This window comes from Helianthus annuus, chromosome 4, assembly GCF_002127325.2.
Source record: "Helianthus annuus cultivar XRQ/B chromosome 4, HanXRQr2.0-SUNRISE, whole genome shotgun sequence".
NCBI classification, from domain to species: Eukaryota; Viridiplantae; Streptophyta; class Magnoliopsida; order Asterales; family Asteraceae; genus Helianthus; species Helianthus annuus.
This window is the reverse complement of record NC_035436.2, coordinates 191537454-191555100: the sequence shown is the minus strand read 5'-3', so window position 1 is coordinate 191555100 and position 17647 is coordinate 191537454. Positions and strand designations below refer to the sequence as shown.

The 17647-nt window shown below is 35.5% G+C and overlaps 1 long non-coding RNA gene across 1 annotated transcript; it reads right to left on the bottom strand.

Moving 5' to 3' along the window:
* Positions 1–1214: 1214 nt before the first annotated feature.
* On the bottom strand, positions 1215–1610 carry LOC110935179. The gene is made up of 2 exons (XR_002588929.2): positions 1532–1610; positions 1215–1449 (listed from the first exon to the last, which is right to left on the bottom strand). It is a non-coding gene; the product is annotated as an uncharacterized LOC110935179 (long non-coding RNA).
* Between the last annotated feature and the right edge of the window lie 16037 nt (positions 1611–17647).

The following is a 17647-nucleotide window of genomic DNA, read 5'->3' as shown; positions in this document are numbered from 1 at the left end:
AATATCACACCAAATTACAATAGCAGTTTATATTGCTACTATTCACCCAAATCAAGCACCTTAAATAAGTCAGTGTTTCTCTATATTCAAAAAACAAACTATAACTGACGATTATTAAATTGCAACAGTCAATTCAATCCAAATACTGCAATAGAAACATAAAATCTACCACAATTCGTTGGTTAATCACGTATAGTTCTTAATCGATTAGAATCAGAAAAAAGGAAATTGACTCACCGTAACTTAAAATCAGGAAGAAGGCGAACAAAGGGGCGGAGTTTTTCGAAATCAATGACCCCTGTCTTTCATTGTTATTCCTTGAATGAGGTAAGCAAGACCCCATACTACACACTACATACACATACATAAAAATTGGGTTCTATATTATTTGTATAAACACCGATTGGAAACCCTCACATTGCATTTGATGAAACCCTAATCAATATAAACACACACACTAACACTCACGAATCGAATCGAATTTATAAAAGGAAAAATTCGGGCTGTTTTTACCTCTTGTTGCTCCAAATCTTCATTACCATACATTATCTTCATCTTAGAGATATAGATATTGCACTTAAAGGTCTCAACCATCAAAATACGATCCAAGGGCTAAAAAGTGGTTCCTAATTATGCAATGGTTATCATTTGAACCTTATTCCATGAGACTTGAGGTAAGATGCAAAGAGCATTCTTTTGAGTTTTAAACCATCTGTAATTAAGTTCATTATTTAATCATTATTGTTGCAATTATTAGGTATTATAGATAATAATACCCCATGAAATTACCTTTTAGTAATTTTCGTTTCTAATTGGTTAGCATCTTTTAAGTTTTAAAACCATTTATAGTTATAATTAAATTCATAATAACGTTGATTAAGTTTTTTTATATTTAATTATTATTATTATTATTATTATTATTACTATTATTATTTTTATTTCATATGATGTTCATCAACTATCTGATAAAATTGCAAAAAAGGTTGTAACCTTATTTGTATGATGTTTAGCAATTACTAAACCAAATAATAATGACTTAATTATAAAATTCAATCAAGTAATCGGTTACGGAGAACTTGAAATGGAAAAACAATGTAAATATGAGGAAGGTGATGATGTTCAACTAAGTCAAATGATTTAATTCTTTATCAAGTATTTAACAATACTTAATTTATAAAGTTATCAATTTAATTGTATTTATCAATTTATACTCATGTAGAAAGACTAATTCCCTTTACTAACTTCATTGAGTTGTTGTACTATAAGCATAATATGTTGCAATTATTTAAATTTGGTTGGAACCCTTGTGAAATGCTTTATACGATAGTATAGATAAACGCAATCAATTTAAATCTTTTGCGCGGGTTGAAAACATCCGAGCCCTTAAAGTTTGCTGCCCAATCCTGTCAAACAATACCTCCTCAAATATTTCCTCTGCATCTATATTGCCTATATATAGTATCAATTAAATCACACAAAAGCATCATATGTTTAAAAAAAATAGTAAAGTAGAAATTAAAAAAGGAAATACCAATAGGCCAAATAAATGTCTATCTCCAAATGAATAACTTTTCTCGTACCCACCCTTTTACACCTCCATATACATGAAGCTGCAAAAAGGAAAAAGACTATAAATTTATGAACAATTAAACAATACATTGGTAAATGGTTCCAGATACTATAGTCATGCAAGGGTACCTTGATGAAGTATGAAGTGTCTGTCTTTTTGTATCCAATAACCTGTGTGTATACTTTATATGTAATATAAAATCATAATTTGAAAAAAAAACCACTAAATCACCAAAAACATAATAAAACATCAATATAAACTCATAGATTATGTAAAAGAAAACTGTTATCCCATTTGAATATTTTAAGAAACAAACCAAAGTTTTTTCGAATAAATGTTGAAATGGGTATAAAAGAACACACCTTTCCACCAAGATAAATAAATTTCATATCAACTTATCTCTTTCTTATCTCTTTCTTTTCGACTCTAACTCGCACAATAGTAGACAAAGGAGTTGATGTTGAGTGAAATGGTGAATTTATAGTAATGATAGGAGATTCCTTAATCGGTCAAATTTATTACATATTGATTGAAATTGGACCTTTGGAGTGCTTTTGCGGTTTATCCCAATAGGTTTCGTTTATTAATTGCATTTAAGAACCGAACTTATTATTGTATTATTATAATTAATTGTGATTATATTCTCATTTAATTATTTTTTTATTTTTTAATATTAATGTAGAAAGACCATTTCACCCCTTACTAACATCATTAAGTTGTTGTACCATAAGTATAAAAGATTGTAATTACTTAAATTTGGTTGGTATCCTTATGAAATGCTTTATAATATAGTATAGATAGATAGATATAGATATAGATAATTATTTTTTTTTATTTTTTAATATTAATGTAGAAAGACCATTTCACCCCTTACTAACATCATTAAGTTGTTGTACCATAAGTATACAAGATTGTAATTACTTAAGTTTGGTTGGTATCCTTATGAAATGCTTTATAATACAGTATAGATTAGGTTCTAGCATTAATGTACTGTACTATATGTTAATATGGTGTTTCATGCATTGCTTTGTTGCAAATTGTGTTGTTTTATTTGTAAATTATTATTATTATTTATAATAATCTAATTAATTTAGCCAAAATCTTGTTAATAATATATTAGAATATATATATATATATATATATAGTTATTTTAATACTTTTATTATTTTAATATTATAATAATAATTCCTTTTTTTTACTGTTTAACTTTAATTTAATGATTTTTTAGTATCACGGGGTGGGATAAGCTTGGTGTCAACCGGTACTGGTATCGAAAATACCGGTACGGTCTTGTTTGGTATCGGTACAAATAGTAATTTTAATATTTTAATAATATATATAGTTTTTTATATATTTTTATTATTTTAATATTATAATAATAATTCTTTTCTTTACTTTTTAACTTTAATTTAATGATATTTTTATGATACTTATGATCTTTCGGTTTAAATTTTATCTTAATCTATTAAATTCTGATACTAATATCATGGATAAGTTCTTAATATTTGATATCATTTGGATCCCTTTACCTATTTTTTTTATTATATGTTTTCTTTGAAAATATATTGTTGTGTTTTTATTACGAATTATATTTGAGCTACTTTTAATATATTAGTTACTTCGAAATTTAAATTTATGGTTACCTTGTCAAAGATCATTTTATAGAATAATCATAAGTTTGGAATAATTATCTTTAAACCAATTATTAAAACAAATTAAGATCAAAGTTAACTTTAAACTAATCTACCTTTATCTATAATATATTATTTAGTATAATGTGTTATTGATGATATTAATTTTAATGATTATTGATATATAATTATTTTATTTTATTTTTTTATCTTATCTCTTATTTATTTAATATAAATTAAATGCAATTAATAGGATTTTTATAGGATGATGCATTTAAAACAACCATAAATTTTGGTTTTAAAATAGAACATATAACTAAACTTTAGAATATATATAGATACTGACAAATAATCTTAAAAGTAAAAACGTCAACCCAATTGTCAAACTAAACCGTTTCTTGACAATTTAGTTGGGTTGCATATCCAACAAGTCAACCTAGACCATATGATCTATCTCTTTTGTTAGTTATCAGTTCGAAAAAAATACATACCATATACATGGATTTGATGTGTGGATGAAGTCATAAAGACCATGGATTATCTAAAACGGGTAATTTTTGTTGATGAATTCAGTATATCAAGCATTCAAGCTATTTGGAAGTGGAATAAACATTAATTTGAGCTAAGATATGTTAAATACACACTCGAACAACAAGATTCTAATTCCGGGTACCATTGAACTACAATGGTTCTAAAGGGTGATGGGTTCTAAGGGAGCACTGCCCCAATAGGGTCTAACGGGCAACACCCTTAGATGGGATGCAAGCCTTGCAAGGGGCAGAGTCTTTGGCGGGAAAGAAGCTTCATTGGAAATGCTTCAAATTTGTATAATTGGTGAAAAGTTTATGAAAAATGATGGGTAGTGGTAATTGATAATAGTAGCAACTATACATCAATGCCAACTTAAATAGAAGTTGCAACATGGAGAAGTGATAACTAATCATCAACGATACCTAGAATTTTTATTAAAGTCTTTCATAATTATTATGTAACTCCCGATACTTATGACTGCCAACAATTGTATTCTTTCATTAATAGTTGCGACATTCTAATCATGATGATGATTCGACCCTTATATAAAGGAAAACATATTGTTCATTTACACAAAAATTATCAATTCGTTTTCACATAAAAGAATTAAAGAACATATCGTTCATTGCAGAACACCATAACTCTTTCTATGTTATATGATTACTGCTTTTCTATACACATGAAATACTTTAATATTTTTAATATTAAAGTGTGATATACACAATTCAAAACACTATCCAAGTTTGATGGACGTAAAAATCTACAATTCATAAAATTTTAATACAATGTCAAGCAACTCTGATAATTTGTTTGCAAATTTAATAGTACAAATTATGAAATTAACTAAGTTCATTTCATACTAAATCTCATGGCATAAAACATTCATTATATGCGGTTTTAATACCACGTTAGAAAACCTCGCATAGTCGCAAATTTAATTTAATTAGGTTAATAAAAGTTTGCATTGCATCACATCACATATCAACCTCTCATAGTGGTAAATGCACGAATTGAATTGAATAACTAGTCAAAACTTAACAGTTTTACAAACAAGTCAAGAGGGGGTGCCACACACTATCGGAAGGCTAGTTGCCGCAGTGGCAATGGCGGTGTTGATGCCGAGCGGGAGGTGGTCAATGGTGATGGAGGCAGTGACAAGTATGAGGTGGTAGCAAATAGTGGGTGAAGTTGGTCTATTTGCCGTTCACAAGTTTAACTAAAGTGACTCATGCTATAATAATATTATTGCTACACCTAAAATATCTTGTTAAGCAAATAAATTTTACCTAAACCAACTTATTTAAAAACGGGTTATGATTTAGTGATGTCCTGGTTATTCTTTTAATAATAAAATTTTGGTATAACAAATCAAGAATGTTTCCTTCAAAAAAAAAGTATCAATTAATATAATAAAATAATAATTCAAAAGTTATTAGTAATTATGAACATCATGTTACCATTGATCGTACCCCTCTTAGCTTTGTCCATAAAGAAAGGTGACTTTTTTAGGTACTGAAAAGACTTAACCTACCAATGCCCAATTATTCAAAGACGAATGAATCAAATTTATGGGATATTCACGTTATTACATTAACTCTCCCTAATTATAACAAGGTATCTAATCGTATTACATCATGTCAAATTTTAAATATTACTCATTTTAATAGCATCATTTGTTTTATAATAGATCCAACTTATAACATCACACCACACACATCACAATAATATATATAACGAAAAAGTATATCGTACAATATGTCTTAACGTACGTTGCGTACACGATGGCAAATCGCACATTATGTTACCAAAAAGTGAAAATCGCATGTTGTAAAAAACCAAATATCGCATGTTATAAAAAAAAGTTCGCATGTTAAAAAAATAAAAAATGCATCAAAAAAAATTGCATGTTGATACTGCATCTCGTAGGCAACGTACATTAAGGCAATTTGTACAATAACCGGCCTCTATATATAACTAATTATCTCTTTTGGTAAACTATATATATTTTTAATACATACATAACAATATATTATGTTATGCTTAAATATATTACAGATTTTGAAAATGTAATAAATCTTATAAAAAACCAGCATATTCTATAAAAAAATTATATATATACATGTAATAAATTATATTTAAATATAATTCTATATATTACATAAATACTAAAAGATAAAAAACTGTTAAAATATTTTTTATGAAAGTTTTTAATATTAAATAATTATATATCTGGCTGAATTGAATTGGATCCACATAAAAATCCTTAGGATGGTGTTTCTGAGTTTCTCCATGATGTGATTTGTGTCACATGTGCTGTTGTTGTATGGGCTGTTTACCGCCCACTCCACTCTGCTTGGACCGGCTAGATATTATTGTAACATCGGTTAAATTTACAATTGTTTTTTACTTGGAAGTGCTTACATAATTAATAATTAAATTATATAAAATCTTATTTCTTCAATCTTTTATGAAGAAGAGAATGGTAGTTGGATCAAGCCCAATGGGCTGAGTTTGCCTAATCTAATCCAAAGAACACATTAACAGGCGGGTCGGGTCATAACAGCCCTAGTAGAGGTCCAACATTATAGCCTTGGCTCAACAAGTATCAACGGTCATTCAATAAGATTGCTTACAGATTATGTTGTACTTTCAGAAATTTACTATTAAATCTACATAAATGTCCGGGAAAATCACCAAATTGGCCACTGCAACGCCGTCTTTGCGAATTTGGCCACCGGACACCCCTTGCCGAGCCGTTTCAATATCCTGAAACGGCACAGGATTTTTTTTAACGGCCATCCACTCCCCGTTTGACACGTGTCCGACAATCCATGTAACGGCTTGAGAAGCAAGCAGGGAACGCCACGTGGCTGATAATGTGGAAAGATCTTAGCCAAGCCGTTACAACCGGCTCATGTGGAAAGATCTTAGCCATGTTCCTTCTGTAAAAACCCGTTTAGGATCTCTCAATGATATCAAACTTTAACTTGTGAGAGTGCGGAAAACAATCACAAGTCGATTCAAGAACGTACACTAATAATCAAGATAAAGACAATAAGCAAAATACAAACCGAAATCTTGCATTCAATGACTAGCAAAGACTGATACAAAACTTCAACAGGAACTCGGTTCCTTGTCTCTTGTGTCGCAACCCCAACTCACCAAAACAACAACTGACCAACAACCTCAACCCTAAGGTTGAGGTTTGTTTAAATACTAAACATCTAGACTATGCCTAGGCCCAATTGCGACACATCTAACACTAACCCAAACCACACAAATTCGGCCCATACATGTACATTAACAAAAGACATAAACAACCCTTAAACTATACTAACCTACATGAATAAACCTTCAGGTTCCAACAATCTCCCCCTAGGTTTATGCATGCAGGTTCTTGATGCTTCAAATATCATGACCACCACCCAATCGATCTTTAAATCCACCAAAGCCTTTCTTGCGAATGTGAATAGCAGAAGCAACAGCTGCAGTCCATCCCTTGGCAATTTCTTCATATTTTTCAGTAGCTCGAATCTGATTTTGAGCTAACACTTCTAAATCTTCAAGAGCAATGTTGAGCACATCTACTTGATCCACTAAGCGAAAACTGACATCCCCATCACAAACGAACACTGCCTGACCAAGACGCTCATCATAAGCCCAGAAATGCAGAGACTTCAAAGCACCTTTAGGAATCTTATTGACCAACGGAATCACCTTCTCTTTGTCAGTCACAGGCCAGTGCACTATCTTCATTCGCTTCTTAGTAAATGGATCTCTAATTCCTTTAACCGGTTTGACGAAAGATTCAGCTGTGCGCATCGATGGAAAGTTATGCAGAACTTCCCTCTTCAGTCTTTCGAAAAACATATGTCCAGGACCTCCAGGGTTATCATCAACATAAGGAGCATTTGACAATTCAGTCAGATCAACTTTTGTAAATGATTGAAACTGACCAGGATGTTTATACCATTCCACAGGACCAACTTTCCTCTTAATCCACCATCTTTTTCTATCATGGTCATAGCCCCAGCTTACTACTCCTGAACGATTCCCAACTTGATCATATAGAGTTTCACCAACATCCATCAGATGATGAGTAGCCTGAGCATCAACATCGTCTGGGTTCAAATTCTTGTTCTTTAAAATTACCAACTCTCTTTTCTTCTTAAGTCTTTCTGCCTTTGCTTTGTCTGCTTCTGGATCAGTAACTCTCTCAAAGTATTGTTCCATTGCAGCATTCTTCTCAGCATTATCCTTCTCAAAGGCTTTCCTTCTGTTCTCAACGTCTGTAGGATCAGAAAATTCCTGCCCAAACTTCTTTTCAAGTTTACCACGTAAATCATAGACCATAGAAAATAACAGACTAACATCTCCTTGAAGTTGTTCAATCTGCTGATTCTTCTGCACTATGATATCTTCAAGTTGGATAATCTTGGCTTCTTTGTGAATCGAATCTTGTTCAACAACAACCAACCTTTTCTTCATCTCTCTCATACTTATAAACTCATCCTCATCACTTGAATCATCATCAAAGGGCATTCTCACTGGTTCCTCAGGCCTTTTACCACTTGAACTACTAGGCATATCATGAACAACATTAGAAGGACCAGCAGAATCAGAAACACCAAGTGATACAACACCAACAGGCTCAGTAACAACACTTGCAGCTTGAGCTTCAACAGTAACATCGGTGGTATCCATATCAGTTCTTTGAGCGTCAAAATCAACCTCAAAGAAGTCTGCGGCAGAGGTGGTGGCATCAGTAACATTCTTCTCAAAATCAAAATCGTAAAGACCTTCATCATCTTCATCAGTAATCAAGGGTTGATCTTTGTTTTTCTCAACATACATTCCGAGCCGAGGATCCCTCCTTTTCCGCTTCACAGGTAGAGAATCAGGATCCTTTGGGTTTTCACTGGACTCTTCATTTGGAACTGAAAGATCAGAAGGAGGATTTCCCATCTTTTCAGTCACAGACTTTAATAGCTGAGCCAAACTTTCAGCAGAAATCACAGGTGGAGCAGTTGAAACAGCAGTAGTCATTCCAGCTTCAGGTGGAAGCTCTACTTCCTCATCAGTATCACACATAATTTCAATACCTTCTTCCTCAGAATCAATTGTCACAAACTCAGTCTCAGGCTCATCTTCAGCACCTCTCTGAACATCATGCTCTTCAGCAACAATAGCAATAGCAGGCCCAACATTAGCTTGAACAGGTTGAACTATAACCGGATCAGCAGCAATATCTTCAGTCTCAGCGAATTGACCAAACTTCTCCAGTGGAATTAGTCCTTCAAACTTCTTTTCTGTACCCTTCTTTGTAGTAAGAGCACCAAAACATGAAGGACCCATAGGCTTTAATTCCAACGTACTACCAGATCTCTTCAATCCTGGATAACACTCATTTAAAATCATCTGCACAAACCTTGGATACATGAGAAACTTATCCTTTCGAAGTCCAATTGCATTTCTCTTCATTGCTTCCAAGATATATCTTGAATAATTGAACGGCTCATTTGTAATCACACATATCAAAGCAGCAGACTGAGTGGTATTCAACTGATCAATTCCCCCTCTATTTTCTGTTATGCACACAAGGAACATGTGAAGTAATAGACGCCAGTAGGGGTGCACAAACTTCTTTATCAGGGGTGGAAACTTTCCTTCATAGCTTAAACGAGGTAGAATTGCTTCCACTGTTCCAGCTGGAAGTTCTATAGGATCCGTTTCCTGATCATTAAATTTTAACGCCTCTCTAATCATCTGCTCAGTCACTATAACTTTCATCTCTTGAATCTCAGCAACTATAGCTCCCTTTCCTTCAACGACTTCGACTTTAGCACTCTTCCAAAAATCTCGAATAAGGTCTTCATAAACAACCGGATTCTCACGAAGAGCATGAACAATCCGGCATTTATTTAGGCCTTTCATCAATGACGTATACAGCTGCTTGTGTTTCTCTGGTGGAGGTGCTAAGTATCCTACTTGATTGTGAGAATATATAAACTTTAAATCCATTTTCTGCACACAACACAAGTCAAATAAGTTTCCAGCTTTGGTCATAACAGTGATAAAAATAATAATAAATAAAAAAAACACTGTTACTGTTCACTCGAGACCATGAGTCGAAACTGAAAGGTCTCGAGTCGAAACCACTTGTCATCGAGTCGCAACCATGAGTCGCAATCAACAGACTTCGAGTCGCAATCATGAGTCGCAACCAATAGATTTTGAGTCGCAACCATGAGTCGCAATCTCGATGTTGCGACTCGCAACCACTGGTTTCGAGTCCTTGTATTGTTTGAGTCGCAACCACATAATCACATAAACTTCATCTTAGTGTTCTTGATTGCGAGTCAAAAACTTCATCGGAAACTTCAAATCTTCATCGGAATCTTCAAATCTTCATCGGAGCTTCTTCAATTTTTCATAATTTTCTGCAAAACTTGAATAATAACATCATAATACCTTGATTATCAATGAATCGAAACTGCAGATTGCGAGTCGTAACCGGAGACAAATCGGAATCTTCAACGATCACCGGAATCTTGAGAGAGAATGAGAGACTTAGTTGCGAGTGAACATAGGTTATGACTCGAAACCAAGCCTATTTATATCCCATGTTGATCATGGGCCCATGACTTATGGGCTTGGGACTTAACATTTGGGCTTAACAGATTTATCAAATATACCCAACATAAACCCATTAATCTAAATTTCAAATTCAGATTTAATTTTTTAAAAATTATCCGTTAAACCTTTTGAGCAATGTTTGCAAAACAAAAACCTAAAAAAAAAGAATTAAATAATAAAATATTATTTACAAAAATAAATTAGGAAATTTGCATAGATACTCAGGGATCAAATCACAAGGTTTCGGGCTTGACTTCACTTATCAACACTGATCTACTACTGGATGATCTAGACAATTGCCAGTATATTTGTCCCCTTAAACTCATCTCCCTAGACCTTTTCCATATAACTGCCTGTAACTCATTTATCATGTTTTGATATATTAACAATGAACACCCAAACAAATACTAATCAAATCTCGGAATTATGCACAGCACACTCTATCATGCAAGTAGTTTCCCTACCACATATTTCACAAGTCCAATCCAAATTTCTGAAATCTTAACTGGGAATAGGTTGAGAAGAGAACAGAATAGATCTTTTGTAGAGATGGTATAATATACAGATCAAATGAGTTTTTCTCAATTTGATATAGGTTTCTTGGGGTTTCTTTTGGGCACTTGAGGGCCTCTTTCGGGTGTTAATTGATCTACAGATCGACAACGTACAGCTAGGTCAGCATGTATCTGGATGCAGCAGAAGCTGACGTTGCCTAGCACCTCCAGGTCAGCATATATCAGGATGCAGCAGAGGAGGTACACGACTTTTTCAGAGAAGATTTCAGAGTCAGACCAAAATTGTGTGTATCGGGACAACATACAGACATTCAAATAGACATGAGCTAATTCCAAGTGATTTTCTTTTCTGAGGTCATGTACTAATTTAGTTCTGAACAGAAACAGCTAATGTTTCCAGTCTTAAGGATAGAGCCTACCAACACATCATACTAGAGTCAAACTATTTCGATACTGGTCTTACATGAGTCAGCCCTCGACCATAATGTGAAAATTCATTTCATTTCCCAGTCCAGCCACACCTCTTTTTGTATTTTTCGATTTTTTTAATGTTTTTGAATTTTTAATTTTTTAATGTTTTTGTATTTTTCAAAATTTCTCCCCCTAAATTTGAGCATAAATAAAAAACTACCTAAGAATAGAAAACTTTATGAACAAATTTACCTACGAAAAACAAAAACATGCTCAGTCAGTAAAACGGATCATTTTTAGAAAATCCACAAGCACTCTGAATTTCGAGCTGCTGACAGGTTTGGTGAACAAATCGGCAGCATTTGCATCTGTGTCGATTTGTTCAAGAGTAATAAGACCTCTGTCAAAACAGTCTCGGATAAAATGAACTTTAATATCAATGTGCTTGGTTTTGGAGTGAAAGACAGGATTTCGAACAATTTGTATTGCAGCATCATTATCGCAGTAAATAGTAGTGTTAAGATAAGTCAAACCATAATCCTGCAATTGATGTTGCATCCACACCACTTGAGAGCAAGAAGCAGAAGCAGCAACATACTCGGCTTCAGCTGTAGATATCGCCACTGTTTGTTGTTTCTTGCATTGCCAAGAAATGAGCCTATCACCCAAAAATTGACATCCAGCAGATGTAGATTTCCTGTCACTGTCAGTACCTCCAAAGTTGCTGTCAGAGAAAGCAAACAAGTCAAAATTGGAATCCCTCGGATACCACAGGCCAAACCGAGGTCGGCCTTTAAGGTACCGAAAGATCCTTTTAACAGCAGTAAGATGAGAAGTTTTAGGATTAGCCTGATAGCGTGCACAATTGCAAACGGCAAACATGATATCCGGACGACTAGCTGTGAGATACATCAATGACCCGATCATGGACCTGTATTGACGTTGATCTACAGAATCTCCTTCTTCATCTTCAGTCAATAGCGGTCTCTCTGCCATTGGTGTTTCAGCAGGCTTTGCGTCCGTGAACCTGAATTTTGCCAGCACATCATCCACATACTTCCCTTGATGAATAAGAATCCCTTGTGAACTCTGCTTGACTTGTAGACCCAGAAACAGTGTCATTTCCCCGAGAGCACTCATTTCAAATTTCTTCTTCATAACTCTCTCAAACTCCTTGCAAAGATCCTCACTTGTAGATCCGAAAATGATATCATCAACATAGATTTGAACTAAGATTTGATCACTTCCTACTCTCTTGATAAACAGAGTCTGGTCTATGGTGCCACGCGTATACCCATGAGCCAAAAGATGTTCTGTTAAGGTGGCATACCAAGCCCGAGGAGCTTGGTGTAAACCGTACAACGCCTTGTCTAGCTTGTAAGCATACTCTGGATGGTCTGGATGTACAAACCCTGGTGGCTGCTCGACAAAAATTTCTTCCTTCACATCTCCATAGAGAAACGCAGTCTTGACATCCATCTGATAAACAGTGAATCCCATGTATGACGCGTAAGCTAAGAAGATCCGGATGGCTTCAAGTCGTGCAACCGGAGCATATACTTCATCATAATCTAGACCTTCTATCTGTCTAAATCCCTGAACCACCAGCCTTGCTTTGTTTCGAACGATGACCCCTGCAGAATCCTGCTTGTTTCGAAAAACCCATCTGGTTCCAAGTTTACGCTTTCCTTTTGGCAACTTGACGAGTTTCCATACTCCAAGTTTTTCAAACTGGTTCAGCTCTTCGTGCATAGCATCTACCCAGCCTGGTTCCTGCAAAGCTATATCAACAGTTTTAGGTTCGATTTGAGAAAGATAGCAAGAATATAAGCAAGTATTGATGGTTCCCGATTGACTCCTGGTCAAAATTCCAGCATTTACAGGACCAATCACATTCTCTATTGGGTGATTGCGTTGTACACTTGTAGGTATTGCCAAATCAGGCACGATCTCCTCTTCAGTGGTGGTGTTGCTAGACTCCCCTCATTAGGTGCTGCTGTACTATGAGCTAAAGGAGTGGTGACAATGCAATCCTCAGGAATTGGTTCAGGAAACAGTACATTGTCAGAACTGCTTGATGCAGAACCACCAGTTGGGGCACCTTCAGGGGATCGATTGAACGTCGGCGGAGGCGTAGGATGCTGCGTAAACGACATTCCCGGTGGATCAATGGTATGATGCCTCACGCTTTCTTGCATCTGTTCTTCGTCTTCAGTGTCTTTAAATGACAATGGTTGTTTGGGAATAGACGTACCTGCACCTGAGAAATCACTTGACAAAGTGTTAAATGATTTAAACAATTCAGAATAATCGTATAACCAATCTGGACCGACTCTAGCATCCGTAGCATTCTCACTCTATGTTGCACGACTCGACGACCTTTTTAGTTACTTTGTTGTATACTCTATAAGCAGAGCCCTTAGCATATCCAACAAAGAAACATTCGTCCCCTTTGACTTCAAACTTTCCGTTGGAGTCCATGAGTAATAATACACATGGACAACCAAAGATACGAAAGTGTGAAACCGAAGGTTTACGTCCCTCCAGAATCTCATAGGGCGTTTTCATATGACGTTTGTTTACTAAAGCGTGATTCTGGATGTAACAAGCCGTGCTAACAGCCTCAGCCCAAAAGAAGTTAGGAAGCTTCGAATCAGACAGCATAGTTCGCGCAGCCTCGATGAGAGTACGATTCCTTCTTTCAGCAACTCCATTTTGTTGAGGAGTTCGTGGCGCACTGTACTGACGATCAATTCCCTTATCAATGCAGAATGTATCCAAAGTAATGTTCTTGAATTCTGTCCCATTGTCTGATCGAATGACCTTCACCTTAGCACTCGCTTGATTTTCAGCCAAAGTGATGAATTGTTTCACCAATACAGCAGTTTCATTTTTATGACTGAGAAAGTACACCCAGGTGTAGCGAGAGTAATCATCGACGATTACCAGACAATAAGCTTTCTTCCCAATACTTAGCACATTCACTGGGCCAAAAAGATCCATGTGAAGTAGCTCGAGTACAGCTTTTGTTGAAGGTGCTGGTTTAGTCTTATGGGGTTTTCGATGAGCTTTCCCTTTCGCACAAGCAACACATTTCTCCACCAACATGAAGTCCTTGATTGGAAGATCACGTACCAGTTGACCTTTGGCTAGACGGTTCAAGTTTTTCATGTTCACATGCCCAAGACGACGATGCCACAGCAGACCATCATGCTCCGAAATCTTTGAAAATAGACACGTGATCTCTTCACACGGTTTCTTGTTCATATCAATAACGTATGCATTTCCCTTTCTCTCAGCTGTCATCAAGAACCAGTCTTCTGGAATAACAATCCCAGGTTTAAGAACATGACACCCCTTCTTTGTGAAATGAACTGAATTCCCTCGATCACAAATCTGAGAAATGCTCAACAGATTGTGTTTCAGTTCTGGAACATAATTAACATTTTCGAAGCTTAAGACGCCGTTTTGAACAGTTCCTTTTAATGTGATTCTGCCTGACTCTCCTCCCGCAAATGAGACATATCCACCATTAAACTCTTTGACATTCACCAGTTGGGATAAGTCTCCTGTCATGTGCCTGGAACAGCCACTATCCATGTACCAGAGGCGCACGGTAGTCCTCCACAGCTGTTCCTGCACGATTAGCGGGATTAGTTAGATTTAGGAACGCAGCCCATAGTGGATCTGGGTTTTCCTTGTGCATCAATATAGGTCACTCTCTGCCACACTAAATTATCTTTATTCAAAAATTTCGAAGCATCTCTAGTGGCGAAATCTTTATAATATGATTTCATTGAATTGGATTGCATGCCATTAGCTTTAGGTTTCCAAAACTGTCTTGACCAATTGGAATTGTAATTACCAAAAGCATTACATCGATGGTGCTGAAAATTGGTTTGTCTATTTTGATTTTGATTATAGCGTTTGGCTGCATTCCAATCCTGATCAGAAGGTTTGGTCTTGTGATAGTTGTTCTTCATTGTCTTAGTCCTTGCAGACATCATGGACTCCGAACAGTGATATCGGTTAGACATAACCTTCTGATTTTGCCCTGATGTTTTCTTGTACGATGCCCTTGGGAGTTGACCACAATTTCTGGCAATGTGACCAGCAATGCCACAGTTAAAACATATTTGACGCTTGACATGGTGCCTATTTTGAAAATTTTTACTCTGTTTGCTTGATTTCGAGTGATTTGATGTTTTGGTTTTCTGAACATGTTTGACTTGTGATTTTTCTGAGGCTTTAGATGATTTGATTTGTGGTGGTTTTGATGAATTTTCTTCTAATGATATCTCACTTAGATCAGCATCTTTTTCATTTTTACTTAATTTTGATTCAGAATTTGAACATGTACGAGTTTCATCCAAATGCGTTTTATCAAGGCATTTATCATGTGAAACTAGTTCAGGTTCACTTCATGAACAAGAGGAAGTCTCATCAATATGCTTTTTCTCAATGCATTTGTCATGTGAAACTGATTCAGGTTCATTTTCTGAACATGAAGATGTTTCATCAATATGCATTTCCTCAGAGCATTTATCATGTGACGCTGATTCAGGTTCACTGTTTACAGCAGTTTCAGGTTCTTTTTCTGACACAGTTTCAGATTCACTGTTTACTACAGTTTCCAATGGGGTCCCACTAGATTCAACATTAGGGACACCCACTGAGACAGATTCTTCAGAAGAATCAGGACACTCTTGATTTTCTTTAGAAGTCGTTTCAGTGGTTTCACTGAATGCATCCTGAGGGACCTCACCTGTAACATTTTCACAAGCTGAAACATTAGAAATATTAGTATCACACACATTAGCTGAAAAGCAATCATCACCACACTTATTGTTCAAGTTATCAACACAAACATTATCAGTTTTGCCCAAAACAACAGGCTCACAAGACGAAACGTAAGCTGAAAACGACGCAAACAAAGAACGACTAAAAGCAATGTCTGACTCAGTTGGTTCAGAATAAGGTTCAAAATAGGGTTCAGAAACATTTGAAATAATAACCGGTTCACTCCCATGAACAACATCACACTTTACTTCAGAGCTATCATCTGCACACGAAGATGAAACATTAGGATCAATTGTGCCTTTGTGAACAAAATTCAATGGAGTAGACTTTTGTGGCTCAACATGTCTGTCATGAACAGACGATTTGTGGTTTTTCGAACCATACGTCATTTTACTCTCATTTATCATCTCCTCCTCGGTCATTGGTAGATAAGTATAATTATCATTGTACGGAGGAGGAGTCTGAGTGTAACCCAAGCCACGCCCTTTCTTTTCTTTAAAAGCGATTTGTTGATCACAAAGATTTTTAACTAATTTACTGGAAGAATCAAACTTCTTGATATTAAGTTCATTAATTTGATATCTGTTTCTAATATCTTCCAGTTCCTTTGTTAAAATGCACACCTTTTCTTGAGCTTCTAGGAAATGGGCTGTTTTTACACTCACATCATCCTTTAGTTTGATGATGTCCTTTCGCTGAGCCTCAATTTTTTCTTTACACTCACAAAAGTGGTTTTACGATCGCCGTTTGCAAGGTATACATGAAAAACATTTACTTACACAATGGGCACAAAAGAAAATTTTTAAAAAAATTGAAGGGTCTAGAACATGGACGGTTGCTGGGATTGAGTTAAACAGTTATTCTGTTGCAGACAGTGGAAAGGGGGGTTTAGTGGACTTTGTTAATGGAACATGTAGTTGCCGAGTTTGGCAGGTTTCTGGTTTACCATGCGGGCATGTTATTGCCGTTTCAAAATTTTTAGGTGAAACCGACTGCAGTAAGTATTGCTTCCCGTGTTACTCAAACGAAGTCTATAAGAAAACTTATGAAGAAGCGATTTATCCTCTTCCTCATAGATCTGAATGGGAAACTCCAGAAGACCTTATCAATCTTCAACCGCCACATATGACAAAACGCCAGGCTGGTCGTCCTCGAGAAAACAACCGAATCTTATCCCGCGGGGAAGAACCTACTCCCCTGTATTGTTCCCGATGTAACTCATATGGTCATCATCGGGATGTATGTCGGCAGCCCATGCCGTCAGAAGTTCGTACTCGCAAACACCCAGACAAAGGGAAAGGGAAAGAAACCGATAATCCTGATGATTTTACACAATCTCCTGCTGATTATATATATCCGTCTTTCAACTTGGGAGACTTTTAATACTTTATTAATTTATTTTGTGAAATTTAATTTAATTTGTCGAGTAACTAGTTGCATATTAATATTGAAAATCATTTCATTAAAATATCTTATTAATTTTTTTTATATTACATGCATACATAGAACCATTAAATATTAACAGGTGTGAAGCGCCCGGTGTAGAGTTCATC